This window comes from Panthera onca, chromosome D4, assembly GCF_046562875.1.
Source record: "Panthera onca isolate mPanOnc1 chromosome D4, mPanOnc1 haplotype 2, whole genome shotgun sequence".
Classification (NCBI taxonomy): Eukaryota; Metazoa; Chordata; class Mammalia; order Carnivora; family Felidae; genus Panthera; species Panthera onca.
In genome coordinates, this window is record NC_138351.1 from 42,434,012 (window position 1) to 42,455,579 (window position 21,568).

Here is a 21,568-nt window from a genome sequence, read left to right on the forward strand (position 1 = left end):
GCAGAAGGGAAACTGTTTAGGATTCTTTCTCTCTCCCACTCTATCTGGCCCTGCTCTGTTCACTCATTTATTTATTTATTTATTTATTTATTTATTTATTTATTTAAATAAACTAAAAAAAAAAAAAAAAAAAAAAAAGCACCATTCCTTAGGTACATGAAGAATGTTAGAAAGTGAGGAGTTTAGAAAGAAAATACACAGGCATGCTACAGAGGCCTTGAAATTGAGGCTTTACGTTCCTGAACAGAAAAGTTAAATAATAGAAGTTTTCTTTTGTCTAAGAACAGTATGCAAGAGGTATCAGAAAAGAGAAAGTTCAGAGGCTGAGATAATTCAATCAGGAGATTTGTGTTGTATTCAAGAATGTAAGTTCCAAGGGCAAGAAAGTTTGTAGGTTTTGTATCTGTTTACACTACACTTGACCCTATAGTGGAACACTAAAAGAAAATGGTCAGCACATCACAGAATATGAAGACCTAAACTGAGTGACAGTGAGAAACAAAAACACAATTTAGTTGTTTTGTTTTTTAAAAAATCTTAAAATCGATGCTTAATAAATTTCAACTTTCAGAGAAAAGAAGGAGTCAGATAATTTGAAGACTTCCAGTTAAAAAATGGTGGAGGGACCTCCTAAGACGAATACTTAATCTATGCATTATATATAATTTGGTATTTTGCACATATATGTACTATAGAGTTAAAATATTTCTACCTAAAGATATTTGGAAGTTATTAAATGCGTAAACACTAAAATTATGCTCTATCCTTGATTCTACCATGTATTTCTGGTTCGCATCTCATCCAACAGCATATGGTGTCACCACTCACCTACAGACTGATATTTCCCTTATAGCACCTCTACATTTGCCTTTCACTATCAAAATGTCACATAGAGCCTATACATTTGATAAGGCAATCATCTATCCATGACAAATGGGCATGGGTATCCCTCCAGAATGCCAGCATACCTAATCAGTAAATATAAGTTATCTCTCAAAGAAGCTTTAGAAACTGCCAGATTTCTGCAACTGAATACCCCTCTTGCTTAGAACTCAGTATTTCTGATTTGGACCATAATAGTCTCTCCAAAATTGCTGCCTACCACATTTCACATTTTTGTTAATGAACAAGTAAGGCTCCCACCCATTAAGACTTAAATTCACATCTGTTCCACTTCTACATTCTTACCATGTTTGGCACACTGCCTTATATTCAGGGATGTTTAAGATTGGTTGAATGTATGAACACATGATGAATAAATGAAGAATTACAGTAACTTTCAGGGGTTTATATATTAGGGAGTGAAATTCAGGCCACGATTCCATTGACTGTTAACCCAGTAGCTATGGCAAGCATTGCTAATTGAGGACAAAACATTTTTATCCCCCTCACCCACCTCACCCTCTCAAAGCACTCCCCTCCAGTCAGTCAAAATTCACACACAAGATGAAACATATTTGCCATCCCTGAACTATGAGCCTTCTTAAGTTCCAATTTGTTATCATTTTTAAAGTTTTCTCAGGTAACCCCAAAAGAAAAAGTTTAAAACACCGATAAGGTCAAAACTAAATCCAGAACTATGAACTCACTGGTAAAATATTCTTTCCCTTTGCATTTAAACTTGGTAAAGATACCTAGTACATTGTGAGCACTGCAGTGCTCTGTGAGAAAGAGCAGAGCTCAATCTTCCTCTGAGGTCTCTTTAGCATAAAAGTGGCAAATGCCTTCAAGGAAAATGCAGCACATCTAAGAGATCAGCAATGAAATCTCTCAAGGAAAGTCCATTTCTGTTCTCTTTCCAGACATCCCCCTATCTCTTAGTTTTCCTTGTACTACAGATTTATTTTTCTCAAAATGAAGATAAATAAATATTAAATACTAAGGAGTCATTTGTCCAGACAGCATACAAGTAATCACAGAAAAATCATAACAATTTTTCTAGAAATATTAACTCAATCAAGAGTAACTCCCAAGCACCATACTATGTATGTGTGTATACCTATGTATTTTTTTAATGAATTTATGTTAAGATTGTTTCTAGTCTGAGGAGATCACTAAAAGATCTAATTTTAATGTACTATGACACATGTCTATATGAAAACAAGTTATTAACTGCTGTGTGGTATTTCTAAGAATTTTTAAAAATTAGATCTTTTAAGAAATAAGACAACAGATGACAAACTTTTTATTTTGTCACATTTTGTTGGGGGAAAAAAAACACACCACAATAAAACAAAAAACAAACAAAAACCCTAAATGGAAAGGAATTAACATTTCAGAGGTTAAGTTGTTTTGGCTCTTTTTGTTTTGTTACATTCTGTTTAACTCATGCCTGAACGTGATAAACAAATACAAACTACTAGGAAAAATAGGAGGGTGCGGTGTTTTCAAATGAATGCACTTCCATCTTAGACAGATAGTGCCAAGTGTACTGCTTTAAATACAATTAAGTATCACCTGAAATTGCAGCTTCCAGGCACATTAAAGACTGTGTCTTCACAATATTAAAACAACTGATCGATGAAGTCAATGTGTTTGGGGGGCAGCAGTAAGTCAAATGAGATGTTTCATGCTGCTGGAGACAAAATAACCAGCTGACTGAAGCTGTGAATTAGCAGTTTCATCTTAGAACTAAAATTCTCATGTAGTCTCAGAGAACAAGTCATTTTTACAAATTACTTGGCAATCATGCATTTCAAAGACAGCCTCTCAAATCACCAGGTTGAAAAAAATTACAAGTCATAAAGTAATCTGTACACTTTCCTTCTTTCCTATCCTTCTCGAAACACATCCATACCATCAAGTAAACAAACAAAGTCTCAACGATCTTTTTTAAAAAGAGAAAGAAAAAAGAAAGCCTAATATCTTGCCATATCTGAACCATAACAAAGACGTTGCAGGAGGAGTGTGAGCTGGCAAGTCTGCCAAAGCTAAATGTCTTCCACATGGTCAGTGGCCAGTGAGCTCTGAAACAGGGGGAGAAAATCTGACACTGAACACTTCGACGTGAACATAACCTACTAGATCCACTCTCTGTTATGATTCCGCATATACATTGTAATCGTGATTAAAATGTATGGAACTGCAGAGAGCCTAATGTCAGGAAGTTTCCTTGTCCCTTAACATCATGAACACCCCAGGTCAAATATTATATGACACTAATGGTCAGGAAGCAAAGTGGATGATCTGAAACTATGTACTTTATTTTAACAGATCTCACAGACTGCTCTTTCAATGGTTGTGGGACAGACACAGCAGAGTTTGAACATTAACAGAGGTTGTTAAAGTAAAGCTTAAACCCAAACGTGTTAGCATAAAAGTACCTACTTGGAAAGATTTTAAGAGTATGTTTTATTAAATCCTGAAATGCATGTCCTGGTAAATTTCTATATAAATCTGATTTACAAATTCCACTGAAAATGTACCACAGCTGGCAGAATAAATTACTACAATAAATCATTATTAAATAACTGTAAATCTTTGTAATGACATAATGCCTAACTAAAAAAGTATGCAGAAGTGAACATTCGGTAGAAGAAAAGCACTCTTCACACAAGAAAGCAAATTACAAAACTTACCATGCCAACACCACAATATGATTCAGTGACTAAATAGGGAAATAAAATTCACATAAATAGTACTTAAATCTGCAGTGGAGTTATGTTCACTATTGCATCAAAACGAATTGTGTGACAATTCGTATGGGTAATAGGCTCAAAGTTTCTAACCTTAACATTCACACTGCCAAAGGGTAAGTCTTACAGGTACATCTGCATCCAATACTTAGCTAGACAATAAAAACATATCCAAGGTATCAATCAGTAAGTCCAGTTTGCCCCTTCTCTAAAGCTTCACAAATATTCCATAGAAAATAATGTCTTCCCATTACCACACTCTCCCCCATATAGAACACCACCCTACTTCAAAATAAACTTTTTGGAAAATATATATAGCTCTATTCTTCTCAATGTGGAGATGAATAGTTACGGTAATCCATTACTCCAGATGCCACTTGAAGTGAATCACTCTAACCATCCCTTATTTAGATCTCCCAAGCCTCCATTTGTCAAAGTGCAGACACTTGGCACTTGTGTCACAACCAACAAGGCACAGCGCTCCGGCCAAGATGAGCTCCAGCAAAACGACAGGCCCCAAAGTGCCGGCTTACAGCATGTGATTGCTTCCTCAGCCTCTAAGGAAGGGTGAATTATTAACCGACACTTTCATAGCAGAAAAACTGTCTAAGATAAATCCATTAAAACAGTTAGTCTACTGAATATCTCATGCTGACAGTTGGTAAAAATCTTTGTCTAAGTCATCACTGCCCACTCTTGTTTGTGTTTGTATTTCAGTTCACAGCCACTACCCTTCATAAAATAAAAACATGTCCCTGAATGCCACCTCCACCTGTTTTTCTATTTGCCAAACCCCAGGTGGCAAAAGTATCTCTCAATAAGGAACCACTGCCTTTTCCAACGAGTACAGGATTTACCAATATGCTATTCAGGAAAGTTGCCCCCAACACAACATACTTACAAACTGAGCTGTCCAATAAGATAAATGGGCAAAAATGGTCTCTATTTTAGTCTAGATCAAAATATTTTTGCAAATATTAATAGGAGAATATTTTCCCCTGTATTTCATTTTCCAATTTGCCTTCCATTACAGGTACCAAAAAAAAAAAAAAAAAACCACTCTTTTTCAATATGCAACAACTACTTCACTGAGAGCATTATTAAATGCATCTACCCAAGAAGCACTTGGGTTCCATCGTCACATACAGTCTACCCTTGAACAATGTGGGGGTTATAGATGCCGACTGCTCCACTCTCCTTGCAGTAGAAAATCTGTGTATAAATTCTGACTCTTCCCAAACTACACTACTATTGACCAGAAGCCTTCCCAATAACATAAAAAGTCAACACATATTTTGTATATGTATTAAATACTGTATCCTTACAATAAAGAAAATATTACTAAGCTAGAGAAAAGAAAATGTTATTAAGAAAATCATAAGAAAAAATACATTCACAACACTGATTTATCAAAACAAATGTGCATGTAAGTGAACCTGCAAGGTCCAAACCACGTTATTCAAGGATCAGCTGTATGTCTTCCCAACAAGACAAGTTCTCCCTTCATCCTATTTCCATCTGCACAAAAGCCATTCTCTTCATTTCACCCACCCTCATGAGAGAGCAAAGATCTGTGCTGTGGCCTCAAGACCTGGCACATACCAGACCCAATGAATGAACAGTAAAAGTATACCTCACTCCGTGAAAGGGAATAAACATCTAAAAGTTACATGTGGAAACTGAAAACATTTCCAAATAAGCAACAGTTCAAAAAGAGAGACAAAGACAGCATGCAGAAGCACACTGGCCCAAAAGGAGAGGGTGGTTCAGAATATACAGGGGCGCAGGAAAAGGAGTAAAGAGGAGACCTAAGAAACTGGAAGAGAATGTACAGTGTATAAAAAGGCAGAATTCTAGGGATGCCTGGGTGGTTCAGTCAGTTAAACATCTGACTTCAGCTCAGGTCATGATCTCACAGTTCGTGAGTTCAAGCCTCATATCAGGCTCTCTCCTATCAGCACAGTGCCCACTTCAGGTCCTCTGCCTGCTCTCTCTGCCCTTCCCCTGCTTGCACTCACTCTCTCTTTCTCTCTCTCTCTCTCTCTCTCTCTCAAAAATAAGTAAAAATAAGAGCAAAATTCTAGGTTACAAGAGCGTGTGACCTAAATTTTCAGCTACATTCCCTAGAAAAAGTAAACAAAAAATGAGAATGTTGGCCATTGCTACGATTAGGTCTTCAGAGGTAATCTTTTAGGGTAATCTACTTATGTTAACTCCATGATTATACAAGAAAAGACAGGACTTCCTCTTTTCTTCCTCACCCAACCTCCCATTTCTCTAGGCAATCCAGTGTACTCCCAGGCTTAAGTTATCAACTGAACTTTGATGGCCACCAAAATCCCTACCTTCAGCTTAGACTGCTCTTCTACACTGCAAACGTACTCAACTGTCTACCTGTCATTTCCAAGAGAATGCCTAACAGGAACTTCAAAAGGAACTTCCACAAGGGCTGCCCTAGGACTCCTCAAATTTGCTCCTTCTCCAGAATTGAGCTTATTAAATAGCACCATTGACCACTGAGTCCTTGGAAAATAATTTTTTTCCATTTACAAAGTCCAAAGGGATGGACTATTTTATCTTTTCCCATTTTCTTAAGAGCATTTTCTTGGAGCTATAGTGAATCTCAGTCTTTACATTAACCATTAGAACAGAGGTAAATCTCTAGGGATTAAGTCCACTCTCCAGTTTTCATTGCAGAGATATCTCCAAGGTCACATGCCAGATCACCTCAATATGTAAAAACAAACCACTAGAATTAGCTCAAGTGTTTCTCACGACATGTACAGAACACTCTCACGAGGAGAAGCTCCTTTTCTCTCGAGAAGATGAGACAGTGATGTACTGTGTTCTGCTTTGATGTATACAAACTGTGAGATTTTGTCCCAACTTTATAGTCACTTTGTGTTATCCTACATGCATGTAAATCTGTTAATGTCTACTCAATAATAAATTGTGTTCTTTCTCTCTCTTGTAAGTCAATAAGGTGTCCTTTTTGTTGGCAGGATTATTTAAGTTCCATGACAATCTCTCCCCACCCCCTCTGAAAACTCACATGCAATCTCCAAATGGCTTCTAGTTTATCTCCTAAATAATCTCTGAATCCATCTACTCTCCATCCCCATGTCTACCACCCTAGAACAGACTACATCTTTTGATAGTTAAAATAGACTCCAACCTCAGCTTCTCTTGAATTTACTTTTTCTCCCATCCAAACCATTCTCCTCCAAATTATAGCTGATTTTTCCAAAATCCTTTAACAGGACCCTACAAGATCTGACATCTGCCAACCTATGCATCTCTATCTTTTGACCCTTCACAATGACCCAGATTTTCTGTGTGCCCCAGCATTCTCTCATTGCTTTAATCCCTTTCCTTTTCTCCTTCCTGAACCTGCAGAGATGCCCTCAGAGACGGTTTCTTTACCTGGACTAGAGTAGGTTATTATCTCTTCCTATAGCACCCTGTCCTTATTCTCAGCACTTGTAATTATTTAAGGTCTAACTTCCCTATGGGTCAACAAGCACTATCATGGCAGACCTATATTCCCAGTGCAGCTACAACAAATATTGCTGACTGAATATCCTAACGTATTAGCCAGTGAAAGTAGAGAAGCAGCTTAAAAGCAATTAAGAAGTATGTAGGTCGGGGTGCCTGGGTGGTTCAGTCAGTTAAGCGTCTCTTGATTTCAGCTCAAGCTGTGATCTCATAGTTCATGAGTTCATGCCCCCACATTGGGCTCTGCACTGACAGCAAGAGCTTGCTTGGGATTCTCTCTCTCTCCTTCTCTCTGTTTGCCCCTCATCAGCTCATGCTTGTTCTCTCTCAAAATATTAAAAAATAAATAAATAAAAGTATGTAGGTTTACCTGTTTTATTGTATGTATTTATGTTGATCTTAAATCTCTTGCTATATCTTAAAACTTGTCATTTTACAACTAATTTAATAAAAAACCATTATCTGAAAGATTAAGGCTCCTCACAGCCACTGTAACCTGGCTACCACTGGGGCCCGTTTATCAAGACAGAAATGAACCCTGGTATACCCTGGGATTTGACTCCAATAAGCCCTTAAATAATTCCTTGACAATTGTCAAACGAGACAGAAATGTGAGGTGCATTTATCAAAAGCCTGGAGACATTTCTTCAAACCTAACACAAGCATTTATATTCCTAGTTTTCTTCAAGCCCCTTTCTCAAACTCAAACGTTAACAACTAATGCAAATTTTGACCATGTAATTTTACTGTTCTGAACATTTACTGAATGTCTACTGTATGTCCTCATACAATTATAGCACTAGAAAAAAAATAACAGTTGCAAAGACAAACAATTCATTGTTATTTAAGAGCAAAATGAACTGTGGCACCTGGTTTGCTCAGTTGGTTAAGTGTAGGACTCATTGGCTCAGGTCATGATCTCAGAGTCATGAGACCAAGCCCCATGTAGTTTGTTGGGCTCTGCCCTGGATGTGGAGCCTGCTTAAGATTTTCTCTCTCTCTTTCTCTCTCTCTCTCTCCCTGCCCCTCCCCAGCTCACACACGCACATGCTCTCTCAAAGAAAAAAGAAAAAAAAAAAAGCAAAATGAATTAGAATTGTACCAATCCATATATAAGGAAGTCCTACAAATTGGTCAGTATTATCCATGTTACCAAATAGCTTTTGTTCCTTCACAGTTTTCAGATTTCAGTAATAATTTTATTCAATAAATTATAAGCATAAAGATTGGAATGATAGCTTTCGATGGTGGTCATAATAAATTACCACTACTTTATAGTGACTTAAAAAACAAAAACTTACTTTTTTACAATTCTGTTGGTCAGTAGCCCAACACAAGACTCCATGGACTAAAATAAAAATGCTAGTAGGGTTTCGTTCCTTTCTGGAGGCTCCAGGGTACTTCATTCCTTGAGCTCAGGGAGGCCTCCTTCCCCCATCTTCAAAGCCAGCAATGTATCTATCTGGCCATTCCTGTATAGTCACCTCTACATCTCTGACCACAGCAAGTTAAGACTCTTTTAATGATTCATGTGATGACTGCGTCCACCAGGGTAATCCAGGATGCAATCCCTATCTCAAGGTCTTTAACCCTTTAACTGCAAAGTCCCTTGCAGGTAACATTCACAATTTCTTAACAGTTGGACATGATGGTGGGGGCAGGGGGGCATTATTCTGCCATTATTTTGCACAAAAGTCATCTGAAATTTTCAAGTTAGTATTCCTACCTGAGAATTAATAGCATTTCTAATTGCCCAGTATGTGACATCTGCTAATTTAATATGCAACTGAAGCAAAATCTATCAATGAATTTTATTATCATAATCAGAATCTTTAATGAATCTATTGGTTTTACTTACACTTACAGATGTAACAAATATACCTTTTTTAAAAAAATACTATTTATCTTTCATTTGAATGGGGGGAAGAAGAAAAATATTCCAGGGTCGGAGTGTATGTTTTTGGTATAAACACAAATTCCTAAGGGAATGTGTTCTGATTATATTAGTGATAAATTCCAGGAAACTGAATCAACTAAAATGGGTTATAAGACTTCACTTCATGATAATAGTTTTCAGTTCACACCAAAAAGCAATGTAGAGAAATGGATTATAGGTTACCACAGCTGGCTATAATCTCACACTTCAATAATACAGAAGATGTAATTTTCATGCAAGAATCTTAGTTGGAATTGAGACTTATTTAGTTAACTGCCTTTAATATTATTTTGTACTTGGTTATGAAAAGGTTGTTTTTTTTTTTCAGAGAGAAGTCAAGGACCACACCTGAAGCTTATTTTACTCAGGGTGTGTTTTCTGTATAGATGTTAAAAAGGATTTCAATGGAAAAATATAGTTATTTCTAAGACTTCAGGGCCAGAAAAACCATCAGACAGATTTTTTCCTAATTTTTTTCCTCTGAAACCCTATCATTTTGATAGAATGTAAGTATGGTTTCAAACTGAAAAGGAATTACCAGTATCAATGTGAATCAAATACTAATAAACACAGCTTGAAAACAAATCATCAGGAGAACAACCATTCTTAACCATGATATTTATACATAATTCAGTTTTACTGTTCCATTTTTAAATCTGTGAAAGCATTCCATAATCACATATAAAACTAGAAGTACAAAACCATAATAAAACAGCTCCATTTTTGAAGAAATTCTATGAGCTAAGTATCTTCTGAATTTCATTTGCAATGAAAATGTACTACTTTTATAACAAGAAAAATGTGTAAATGGGGGGAAGGCAGGACAGGAGAATGTCCTAACAAAGCCTATCTACGCATACCACCAAGTACTCATCTTCATATTAAAACTAAGGCTGAAAAGACAAATTGAATGTAACCTCTCAAGGTGACTAGTAATTACCACCAAACTACCATAGCTGTACTCACTACTGAGTCTCCAAAAACGTACTCACCATTGGCTAGAATATAAATAGCCAAGTTGTTAAATAATCTGTACATTCTACACACACACACACACACACACACACACACACACACACACACACACATACACAAAGCTAATTATCTGTTTAACCTTACTGTGGTATTCATTTCTCAATATATACCTGTAATAAATTAGTACATTGTACACCTTAAAATTATATAAATCAATTATATCTCAATAAAGGAGGAAAAAAATGTACATCCAAGTTGTGGTCCTAAATCATGCATTCTCAACAGAAGAAAAATATTATAGATATTGCAGTAGTTTATGGTCCTCCAGAGTTCTACCCTACCCAACAAAATCATATTCATTAGGATTTTATGAGTAGTGGGAGTGGGGAGAGGACAAAGATTAGGACACAATGTCTAAAAAGGCTCCTTAGGCCCTAATAGTGGAAAAAATGGTTGAGTAACAGTACATATCAAGATGAACCCAACCCTGGCTATCAACTACAGGCATATGAATACTAGGGAATCCCTGATAACCACAGAACTATCTGCTTCATGCCCATCCACTCCTACAGCCCCACCAGTTCTGGGGCATCTCCAAGGATGACCCAGTTTGACTACTCAGGAAATATACAAAAATCACATTAGTCCATTTAGGTCATTTGTGAACTCCCTAGGAGGTGTATTTAACCACAAAGGAAAAGGTGGCATAGCAAATTACTTTAAATTCTATTTAGAGTCGGATGGAAGATGAAATTATGATACGAAATTTGGGAAGGAAGGAAACAGCTGAAGGAAAAATAATGGGTGCTGCGTATCTCTTTAAAAAAATAGGTAATAATGAACATAAAAGTTTTGTCAGCCATGATCCACACCTAAGAATTTTCACATGTGGGTATAAATAGATAAAGAAGAAGAAAATATTTCAGGTATAGAGGTAGCAATAGCTAGCTTCAGTTTAAAAGGAATTTCACTTATTTTACTCTTGATTCTGAAAAACTAGTATTATACCACATGTCCCTCATTTTCCACAACAATCCCAATTTCATGTAATTGTATTCTTACTCCTGGTCCCCAAAAGTGATTCTTTAAATACAAAACTATGATCTCATTAAGATTTTCCATACAAACAAATCAATACCAGAAATTCCACTGTTACACACTAAATACTTGGGGGACAGAGGAGACTTGGAAAAGCCTATCACTCTACTCATATTTAAAAGCAATATGCTTTGTAACTTTAGGATTCTAGTAAATGAAGAAAAGTTAGAAAACCAAATAAACGATGAATTGTTTTGACCCATCCATATTTATTTCAGCACTTCTTAATTCTTTAGTACTTGCAGTTGTTTCTGTAGGCTCCCTTGTAAAGCTTTTTTTGATGAACAGAATTACCTTGTATTTAACACCACAGCACTTAGCTCTCTTATGCTTCATCTAGATACAAAGCACTATATTTGAAGAACAAGTGCTTTACAAACTGGACATGTCATCAAGTTACATGCGTACGTTGCACAAGAATATTCAGTCCAGAAACAAGGTAGTAGAAGCAAAATACATCATTGTCCTCAAGAGTATGTATCAAAAATTAAAAAGGATAAACATAGAAAGTAGCAAAATCTCTTAACCAAGAAGAATCAATATAGTCACCCTCATTACTTTCATAAAATTAAGACAAAGGACAGGGTAGATTATTTTAGAAAAGTAACACCTTAAGATCCAAAGAACCTGCACTCCAGGAAGCAAACTTCACTCTGGGAGAGGAGAGTTGATCTTCTATTTTCTGAAGGACATCATCAAGTTGGTGCCAGCCAAGGCCATATGGAAGTGCATCTCCTTCTGGAATATTATATGAGGTGTGAGGAAGAATTCAAGACAAAATGCCAGAAGGGGCTGATCTAGGAAACATAATCATCTTGTAAAAAATGCCTTTAAACACTACTCAAAAACATTCAAAGATCTTTAACCACCCTACCCTCAACCTTTCTTCTTCCTTAGAGAAATGGTATTCTAAAACAAACAAACAAACAAACAAACAAAAACAACAGAATGAAAGTTGTAAATGAGGATGCATCAAAAAGCCCACGACCCCCTTTAAAACTCTTGAATATGCAAGCCACAGAAAGGGAACCAACAGAGTATACACTCTGGGAAGCTCCATACCAACAGCAGCTCCTAGGAAAAATAATTCAAGGTAGACTACAGCCATCTCCCATTTCCCTCAATTTTCTTTTTCAATTTTCAAGCAAATAATATAGTTTGCTTTTTGCTTACAAACTAACAGAGGCAGTGAGGAACAGAAACTGGCCTCAAGAGTAGGAAGACAGGTAACCTGACCTCTTAATGTCCCCTGCCAACTACTAAATCCATAGAGCTCATTCTGAGACTCTAGCATTAAAAAAGCCCCCCTTTGTATATGGCACCGTAATGCAATAACAGTAATGATAACAATAATGAAGATGCCTTATATCTAGTGCCTTATACCTTAAAGTGCTTTAATGACTTTAATGGATTGAAGCATCCCTATGAGATCAAAGTCAGATATTATCATTTCTAGTCTACATAATAGAAAATCAAGGAAGAAAGGTTAAGTAACTTGACCAAGCCTCACTCGTCAATACAGTGTTCTGATAACAGTTAAAGGGGCTGCTAGTCCCTTTGCTGCTTAGCTAGCTGCCCAACCTGTGGCCTATCCCAAAACAGCTCTCTGGCTTGGGAGCTATGATGACACTGGCCTGCGAAAAGAGATCTGTCTAAACTTAGTATCACTGAGGTCCAAAGGGCTCCAGAGAATTGGCTGGCAGACAAAATCATTTTTATAAAAATTAAGTTTCTTCACTTTAATTTTTTAAGATCCAAATTTCTTTAATTTAAAAATGAAATAAATAAAAAGATCCATGCCACCCACTCAAATATTACAATGCAAAATCACCTTGATAACTTCATAATCGCTTCAAAATCACCTTGATAACTTCATAATTATAGAGAACAAAACACACAGGATGAAGAGAACAGAAAGGAGACACCTGTCACCAGGGTCTTTTCCAAGCTAGTGGTGAGTTGGGAGAAAACTGCAGAGCCTGTTACTTCCAGATGATAAGATCTAACCTTCATAGTTCCCATTAAATCTGTTAAAGATGAACACAACACACCCAGCTAAAGAATGCTCAAGTATCACGTCACAAAGGCAGCAATATCTTTAACCATTACAAGACCCAAAGTTTGAAAACTGCAAAACTGTACATGCATTTGGTCATGTTCATATTTACATACATCATGTCCTCCTTCTACAAAAACTAATCACTCCTCACTGGAAGACTTTACCAAGAGAAAAAAAATAACCTATTCCTAACATGAAATCTCTTATTTATTTGGGTTACCAAGTATGTGATCAGAAGTAAAGTAAGAGCTAGGATTAATTCCTAATAAAACTTAACCTTGCTCTCCCACCCACACAAAAGTAATTGTTTAGAAACCTTCGATTATTTGGCCCCAACCCATTCTTGGGGTGTGTAGCTCACTCACTGCCAGTAATTGCTTCCATACAAAACCGTGTTTTAAGACATGTTTGCATACTTATGATGATACGTTACATTTATATCACATTTAAAACCCCACATAGGCTTACAGGTTTTATTTTCTGTACTAAGAAACAGAGACTGCATGGTGTCCTAAAGAAACCACCAGAAAGTGGTTTCATTTTTTATTTTCAACTAACTCTCTCTCTCTCTCACTCTGAATGTTTAGCTTCTTGAGCTTTTTCTTTTAATTAACTGGAAACAAAACTCATTCATCTGGGAAGAAAATCAACCTAAAAATCTGTGACAAGAGACCATGAGTATATCCCTGTCATGAACCCAAATTGATATTACCCAGGTCAGTATGCAGTAAATTCTACTGGCTAATAACCATTTCACTTAGGGCAATTTCATTTGACTCAATAAGAAAAATAGAAAACTTCTATAATAATTGTGGTTCATATTTCCTTCCTTAAAATTACTAATGAAACACTTTTAACCCATCTGCTATTTTATTAATGTAGATTATACAAGTTGGTATGATTTTATTTACCTATATACACTTTTTTAATAAAAAGCAAATTCTCTTTCTGCATCAAAAACAAAATTTTAAGACTTAGTAACTAAATTTGTTAAATTTAATTTGTTCTTCATAGCTCAGTGATTTCAGAAATAGTTAATTTTCACTGTCCCATTCCACAAATAAGCTTGTGGTCAATGATGGAACTCTAAATTCCCCCCAAAATGGAAAGACAGAGCAAGAAGAGGAGGGGGCGAGGGGCGGGGAGAGAGAGAGATTCATCCTCTTCAGGAAGCATATAAAACTTAGCATTAGCATACATGCTAGGGTTTTTGGAAGGTAGTATTTTATTATTTTGGTTCGTAGTACAGGCAAAGGTAGCAACTCTTCGGAGTCAGGGGAAGGGATGGAGAAGCTAAAGACTGATTAAGTTTTGTACTCTTCAAGCTCTACCCTACACAAATATTTACTCTATACCCTACATCGAAACCATGCTATTCCAGACCCCTTTGAGTACAGTGAACACACATGTACATACACACAAAAAACCACAGTAAGCAGATAAATCTTATTAGGTAAGAGCTTTACAGAAAGATGATTTTCTAGTATCACAATGTGATGTAAATTAAAAATGTGACTGGATTTGATTCTGATTATGGCTGCTACAATGTAGTAATTTGTTTAAAAAATACATAACGAGGGGCGCCTGGGTGGCTCAGTCGGTTGAGCGTCCGACTTCGGCTCAGGTCACGATCTCGCGGTCCGTGAGTTTGAGCCTCACGTTGGGCTCTGTGCTGACAGCTCAGAGCCTGGAGCCTGTTTCAGATTCTGTGTCTCCCTCTCTCTCTGCCCCTCCCCCATTCATGCTGTGTCTCTCTCTGTCTCAAAAATAAATAAACGTTTAAAAAAAAATTAAAAAAAAAAAATACATAACGAAATTTTAGATCTATTTTTGAGCAGTAAAAAACCACTCCTAGAGCAAAGGGATAAAAGCTAAATTTTGTTTTCAATACATAAAAATTATATATATCACTCAAAATTATTAAAACTGTTCATAAGTTATTATTAATATTTTAGTAAAAAAAACCTCATTGCTTTACAAAAGAAATTCTTGACTTTAGAAAAGCTAAAATAGGCTTGCCCAGGGGTGCCTGGGTGGCTCAGTTGGTTAAGCAGCCGACTTCGGGTCAGGTCATGATCTCACGGTCCATGGATTTGAGCCCCACGTCATGCTCTGTGCTGACAGCTCAGGGCCTGGAGCCTGCTTCGAATTCTGTGTCTCCCTCTCTCATTGCATTCCCCGGCTCACACTCTGTTTCTCTCCAATAAATTAAACAAACAAACAAACAAACATTAAAAAAAAAAAAAGAAAGTTGGAGTGCCTGACTGGCTCAGTCAGTAGAACATGTGACTTGACCTTGGAGTTGTAAAGTCAAGCCCCATGCTGGGTGTAGAGATTACTTAAAAATAAAATCTTGAAAGAAAAGAAAAGAAAAGAAAAAAAAGAAGAGACAAGGAAAAGCAAAGCAAAGCACAGAATCACAGAAACACCACCTGGCCCCCTCCAAAACTTCATATTTAAACAAACACCAAAACTCTTCTGGTAAAAGTAACAGGTTTTTTTCCATGGGCTATAATCATTCATGGACGATGCCTTAATTAAAGCTGGGCAACGAAACTGTATATTAAGCTGAGTGTGTTAAGTCAAAAAACTAACTTCTTAGCATAACAGAGCATACTCAAAGCATAATTTCTTAATGTGTCCTGTTAGGTCTACATATTAGCAGAGATGTAAACAATATCAGTTTTCAACCTTAACTGTGAATTTTTCCATTTTTAGTGCTTTCTGTCCCAACTTTAATGTTCTTTTAATGTAGTTTTTCCTGTGTGATATATCATATTTATCTCTGTAGCCATCCATCACTATTTTCTTTAATTGAGGTTAATTTCTTTCAACTTGGGGGAAGGTGGGAGGAAGGAGGGAATCCTCATTCTACAAGCACTGCGCACAGAAGGCATTCACAGCTGCTGATTTTTTAAATCACAAAGCCCAATTTTCAGGATGCTTAAAGTCCTCAAATCCACCTTACTGCCCTCCAATCTGGACCTAAATCAACAATCTACTGGGATGGGAACCCAGTTCCCACCCAGAACCACTTAATGAAAAATTTCTACCTAACTAAAATCCCTCCAGCTGCAACCTAAGTCCTTTTGTTTGTTTTCACTCAAATGGCTAACAGCTGGCACCACCTTCCATGTAAAATTATTTCATGTGTTTGGAAACCGTGATTAACTCATACCTTGGTCTTCACTTCTCCTGGCCACAAAAATCAGTTCATTTCTCAAATCTTTTAAACATTTTCTACTTTTAACTCTGGGCTCCACAGTTGTATTGGAGTTTAGAATAATTAAGTGGCCAGAAATAAGTGAAATACATTGTAAAGGTTGATAAAAGAGTTATTCTTCTGCTCATCTTACAGCCTAGCCGTAGGGCCTCTAGAATGGGCTCTGGCAGAAGGCTGGCTGAAGATGTCCTCCCACAAAGCATAGGTGGCAAAGACAACTCCCTCACCCAGTTTTATGAAGCGGACCAAAAAGAGGGAGGGAGACCTCATAAGTCTAAATGTAGAGCCTGACAATTTTAAAAGCCACAATTAAAAAGAGATAAAAGCTGGTCAAATCTGGGCAAAGGGTTTTATTTTGACATGCTAATGAACATTTGGGTACCTTGCACTTGTACAGTACAGTTTACCTATCATCCTCTTAAGGATATGCATATACACTTCATTCCCTGGGAAGAGGCTGGGATGGTCTTGGGAATGAAGAGGAAAGGAATCCACTACCAAAGTTAGCCCCAAATGCTGGATGGTGACTTCTCCCCATGTTACAGGCCAGAAGTAACTACTAGATTCTATCTCAAGCATTCATTAAGTGCCTAACACTCAACAGGCAGGCAGCAAGTGACCTGAAACTAGAAGTGGGGCAGTAGGAAGGAACCTTCTTGCTTTGGGCAGTCCTCAGTGATGAGTTGAGGGTAAGCAGCACAGCAATACACAAAGAAGCAAGATTATGGGCTTTTTATGGTCTTTCAAAGGGATATGGAAGCCAAAAGGAGAGAAGACCCCAATCAGGCTAATGAAGTAGTCAAGGGAGGATTTATTCATAGAGCTGAGGCTTTCTAATCAATGCTGAGGACAGGGAGAGCTGCAGAGTCAGTCGATGGGGTTGAGGGATCTCAGAAGCCAAAAGAGACACTGGGGAGACAGGTATGAGAGCACTACATGCTCTGCCAAGAAGTTCAGACATTATCTATATATTGTACAAAGTTTTCTGTGTTTTATTTTTTAATTGTATTAATGAAGTTTTCAAACATATACCAACGTGGTGTAAGCCACACCATCAGCTTCAACAATTATCAGGACATGGTCAGTCTTATTTCACCTATACTCCCCCTAATACCCCCTTAACCTCCCCTCCTCCAATGGATAATTTAAAAATCCCAAAGTATCATTTCACTAGTAAATACTTTAGTAGTTATCAAAGGCATTTAAGATCTGACATGATCAGATCTATGTTTTGGAAGGATTACTGGTTCAGGGAAAGAGGTGACAAGACCAGTTATGTGATTTAGATAAGGAAGTCGGTAAGAACTTACACCAAATAGTGGCAGTAACCAGGGATACCAGGGAACCTTCTCCTAAGGTGATCACCTACCTAGAAGATGGTGACTGATAGGGAGCTGTGAGAGTGTCTGGAAGGAATGGAATCTGGATGAGGACACTGCAGACAGTTAAGAATTAGAAAAAAGGAGTTGAGAGATATATGTAGTGTTTGGTTCAACGGGCCAACTTAACATGAAGAGTAAATGTTAGAGACAAAAAAGGATGAGCTGTTTCAGAGAAGAAGAGGAGAAAATCAAATTTACTTCAATATTTAAAAACATACTTGTGCCTGGGATGGGTACTAGAGAGACAAAGAAGTGGCCCCTATCCTCAGAGAACTTCCATTCTAACTGGAGAAATAGGCAGATTGCCTATACAAGCAAAAATAAATGTAAAATTGGGCTCAATGTTTGAAAAAAATATTCATCAAAAGAGGGGTAGGACTTAAAGCCAGTGAAGACAAGGTGGGATCTGAAGAAGGATTAAATTCAAACTGGGTTCAGAAATCAGAGCATGGTAGAAAGAAGAACAGGCAAAGGTAGGGAACTAAGAAATGGGGCACAGAGAGGAGAGAAGGAGAAAGGGAAAAAGAAAGCTGAGAAGCAGGCAGAGGGCAGAACTCTGGAGAACAATGTTAGAGGATTTAGGTGTAAAAAAAAAAAAAAAAAAAGGCGACACCAAAGAAAGCAAGGGGCTTTCTTTGAAAATTACCAATAGGACCCTGAAAAAGTCCAGCACCTGTACAGACCATGACTTAAACTTGAAGTCAGTTTAACATCTGTGGATGGTTTAAATATGCAGTGCACAGTTATATTTTGTAACTTTTTGCTTCAGTGTCTTGTGGTGTCCAGAGGTCTGCAAGCTTTACAAGGGCTTGCAGGGACTGTGTCTGTCCATGTCAGTGCTGTACTGGAGGTTCTAGTACAGTGCCTGACAGAAAGAAGATGACCAATAAGTAACATGTGCTTTCAGAGACATTACCTCATTATCTATTTACAACAACAGGTTAAGTAAGAGAATCACTCTCCCTTGTTTTGCTGATAGGGAAAATGCAGCTCACTCCAGGAAGGACTAACAGTCACCTGACTAGGAGAAGACTGGCCCCAAAGCACTGGGAAGAAGTCATTCTATAGTGAGTGAGAGCCAAGGGAAGGGGGAGCAGAGCTCAAGGAGGCCACACAGCTTAGGATGTGTTGTCAGTACAACAATAAGGGGTATGGGCTTCAGAGTAAGATCAGGCTTCGATCTGAAAATCCCAGTGCTGTCCCTTACTAGTGACATAGTTTCCCCACCTGCAAATGGGAGAAAAGTAGTCTCCATTTCACCAGCTTAATGTGAAGACTCAACAATGATGCATGTAAATCACTGAGCAGGATGCAGTAAGCACTCAATTAGCAGCAAATGTGCCACCTCTTACTACGTTAACATGGACAGAGCTTCACTGCCATTCAAGCTTGTCTGAGATCCTGAGAAAACCCTGGTGCTGTGAAGTGCACACCACCCAGCAGGGTTATCTCCAGACTCCAAGAAGTGCTCTAGGAAAAATCCCTGAGTCTGGAACCCCTGAGAAGGAGGAAGCTGGAAAGAGGGGCTGCAGGTGGGCATGCAGCCCAACGGTTTGCTCAATGAATTACTTGCCCTCAAATAAATGTTAGACCCAACAGTCATGACTAGAAACAGAAAGCTCATTCCTTCCTGAAGCACTTCAACAGGAGGGCACTTGACACAGTACTGTGTCAAATCTAGAAGGTGAGCTCCAGATCTCAGAATGTGACAGACTGGTCATCCAGAGATATGGGAGAGTTGACCAGGGACGCCCATCCACTGTCACTTAAAGATCAGGGCCAACCCTCAATGTTGACAGAGATGGGCTAGTTATGCTCTTCTGTTTAAGTGAAAAAGAGATGGTGGGAATAAGAAATCTCTCCCTAAAGGTCATCCACTCTTGAAAATAGACACTTTTCTTTCCTCATGATCCATAGTCAGAAAGTATTTCCAAATCGTAAGTACTATATGACATCAACATCTTTAAATTAATTTGGTCTATGGCTTAAGAACTCAAAAGACAGGCACTTGGAGGAAAAGAGCCAAAACTGAAATGATCCACGTGAACACTGGAACAACTACCTCCAAATTAGCTTACCCACAGTGACTGTGATAACCAATCTCCCAGGGGTTGATTCACTTGAAAAGCTTTGTATCCCTCCCCCAATTCATACAATATTTTTTTCTGAGCAAGGTGACCTAATCTGGAGTGGAATGTGCTGTATCTGTCCTGAGGCCAAGAGGTGGCACTGAGTCTAACAGGTATGAAAAAAGTTATCAGTCTGGTGAGACTGATAGGCTTATATCCCTCTATACTTAAAATATCGTTTCAACACAAGCTACCTCAGAATTAATAAATCTTTCAACAGACTGTGTAGGACAATGTGCTCCCAGGTATCTAAAATCAAAACCAAACTTAATATCTGCTATTCTGGAAGTCTGTTAAATACTGTTATATGGCACCCAAGGTTTAGGTTTAAGATGTGTGTTCATTTTCGTCCAAGAGACAGCTACAAGTATAGGCAGAATATGTGTCACAGTTGGCTTGCCTAGCGTATCCTGCATGAATAGTCAGCAAAAAAGATAAGACGTTTACAGATTTTAAAGGCCCACCAACAGCAATACATGAACTATAATGACAAGACAAAGGCTTACTCCAAAGGACATTCAACTTGATAAAGGTGTCACTATTCATAGTTACACCCCTAGCGTGTATATTTTTCTCATGGAAGAATGTATTTAACACTTTATCCAATTTTCCCTAGAAATGTATCTTTTGCTAAATGACAGATAAACACCCCCAAGAATTTTAAGACTGATTTTATTACCCTCAGCACCCCAATCCTCTATAAAGAAGCAACATTTCCAACATGAAAACATTTTAGCCAGTACCGCTTTAAGTTAAAGTAGTATCTTTGCCATTGTCTGGGGGGAGGGAGGCAGGCAGGAAGGTGGGGACTAGAAATGGAAAAAGAATTTTTAAATCCCTGTTGCATTATCTACCAGGTGTAAGTGAATAATAACTAATATGTCTGCAGCCTCTGCCTTAATCTTAAAACAAATGATAGTATTCAAATATAATATTTCACATATGCAGACTGATAACAGGTTTTTCCTTTCTTTATTTCTTGAAGATTCTGTGAATGACACAATACAAAGTACAATGTATTTAATGAAAGGTTTCCAGGCTGATTTCCCTACAGATTATTTTCTTTCTTTTCTCTGGAACCCACACACCGGGTATACTGCAGGGACCAGGGGTATATATAAAAATAAACTATGAGCCAGTATCAGAGCTGATACCCTTCTCCTACAGGGGCAAGTGAATTATTAGATCTGTGTCATGAGTGTTTTTTTTAATATGCCATTGTTCCCACTTGAGCACATTAAATTTTCCATATCCACTTTTAAACCAATATAACCTTTTTTTCCATGTTCATAATGTTCATGCTGTACATTAACAGGCAGAAAATCCAATAGCTTAAGTCTTCATATAGTAGTTATATGTTAAGCTTGGTGGATGAAAACCTTTTGCATTTTCCCCCTCTTTGAACAGATACTATACTGGAGTTGGCTAAAACCCTAGGAAAAAAATTACACCTCATGGGAAACTGTACTAATATTTTTTTTCTTTTATGATTGATCACAAACCCATTTTGAACATTACACATTTTTTTTAAGTTTATTATAACTCTGGTTCAACATCTTCTAGCCCAACAAATTGAAGGTGCTGGAATCTTTTGGTCTGGAAGATGTGTTTGCCAATTATTTTTGCACTAGTGCAC

General features: G+C 37.6%; 1 protein-coding gene and 1 long non-coding RNA gene across 11 annotated transcripts in view; one reads left to right on the top strand and one right to left on the bottom strand.

Moving 5' to 3' along the window:
* BNC2 (basonuclin zinc finger protein 2) overlaps window positions 1-21,568 on the bottom strand; it is a 433,693-nt gene that overhangs the window by 311,347 nt on the left and 100,778 nt on the right. The window lies entirely within an intron of this gene.
* Window positions 1-21,568, top strand: part of LOC144614177 (uncharacterized) — a 42,333-nt gene that overhangs the window by 19,256 nt on the left and 1,509 nt on the right. The window contains exons 3-4 of one of the 2 annotated variants that reach the window (XR_013551761.2): window positions 18,783-18,870; window positions 19,978-20,045. This is a non-coding gene — a long non-coding RNA (uncharacterized LOC144614177). Of the gene's footprint in view, window positions 1-5,916; window positions 6,404-18,782; window positions 18,871-19,977; window positions 20,046-21,568 lie in introns of those variants that run through there. The other variant, XR_013551762.2, reaches the window with a different exon arrangement.